A 1,424-nucleotide genomic window follows, 5' to 3' on the forward strand; every position below is an offset into this window, starting at 1 on the left:
ATGTCAAAGAAAAGAAAACCAATTATTTCTGTTTAATTACATATGGACCAGTGCTGATTGAAATTCAACATGCTATTCTCTGTCTGGGTGCCTGAAGATAACCTTTGATGAATTGCAGATTACGCCTAGAAGTGAACAAGCGAATATTCAGTGCAGTGGTGAATGTCTTATCATTCAGAGCAGACAACCTTTGTGAAATCTATTGACTGGGACTGGGTGAAAGCATCTCTGTCTGCAGTGAAGTCTGTCCGTCCATCTACTTATTAAAAAAAAAAAAAAAAACGTCATCATCATTGTGTTGAAGTGTATTAGTATGTCTGCATTGTCAGAGTGAGAATGACTACGTGTGACGAGCACAGACTCCCATTCTTCGGGAATGACGACCAGGAGAAGTGGAGAGCTGACAGAAGACGATATGGAAATCTTCAATTCTTTATCTACCAAAACGTAAGTGTGGGCGTTTCATTCTGGCCCTGCGTGGGTTGACTTGTGAGTGGCACGCTGCAAAGATGGGAATTATGCACCAGCATTTGCTTGCCGAAGCTTTTCGTCTATATTCTGATTCTCAGGATACAGGCAGGCAAGAAAAGGAGGCTAAAAAAAGTATGTGAGACACGCTGACAGAAGTACATGGATATAGGTATTAATAACGATGCAAACTTAAGAGACGGAAAAACACTTTTAAGGCATGAGAGCGACCACATAGAACAGAAAACAAAAACTGGGGTTGGCTGAGATTTGTGAGTTTCTCTCTTGCGTTGCAGAACTCTGGGTGAAACTTGTAGAAAAATGCTGCAGTCATCTGGAATAGTACCTGCACATTTTAATGCAGGAGCAAAACACACGCACAAACAAAAGCTTACACCAACAAACACACACTCTGCATACACTATATAAAGTGCAGAATTAATATGGACCCTACTGTTCCCAAAGGTCTTAATCAATTGGGCCGACTCAGCGAGATGCACAATTTAGCCGAGGCGCTAGACCCTTATCTGCAGCAGCATCCTGTAGCAGCAAAAGTTTCTTTTACATTCTGTATTGTTCTCAGAGAATTTGTCTCTCACCATCAAAGTTGAGCATATTCTTTAATCAAAGTAAAGTTTAGGCCTTAATAAGGTTTGAGTACAGAGCTTAAAAGGATGGAAACATCTTTGTAAAGCAATAAAAGTCTTGATGCTACAGTCAATTGTCATACAATTCTGGGAGTCAGGCAAACACTGTGTGTTAAAGTCAAAGATTGGAACTGCTGCTGAATGTGCATAAACTTCAAGGACATTCAACAGCAGACTGTTGAATACCATCAGTCCATTACAACACAGGGGTCCTGGACGTGCGCTGCAAACAATTTAAGTCCTACTGTATGTCATCTATGCTAACACTGTGGTAACATCATCATCTAGGAACAGAAATTCCACATGATG

The 1,424-nt window shown here is 40.7% G+C and overlaps 1 protein-coding gene across 6 annotated transcripts in view; it reads right to left on the bottom strand.

Annotated features, from left to right (window-relative positions):
• nalcn (sodium leak channel, non-selective) overlaps positions 1–1,424 on the bottom strand; it is a 67,241-nt gene that overhangs the window by 27,864 nt on the left and 37,953 nt on the right. The window lies entirely within an intron of this gene.

The sequence above is a fragment of the Cynoglossus semilaevis genome, chromosome 16 (genome assembly GCF_000523025.1).
Source record: "Cynoglossus semilaevis isolate Cse_v1.0 chromosome 16, Cse_v1.0, whole genome shotgun sequence".
NCBI lineage: Eukaryota > Metazoa > Chordata > Actinopteri > Pleuronectiformes > Cynoglossidae > Cynoglossus > Cynoglossus semilaevis.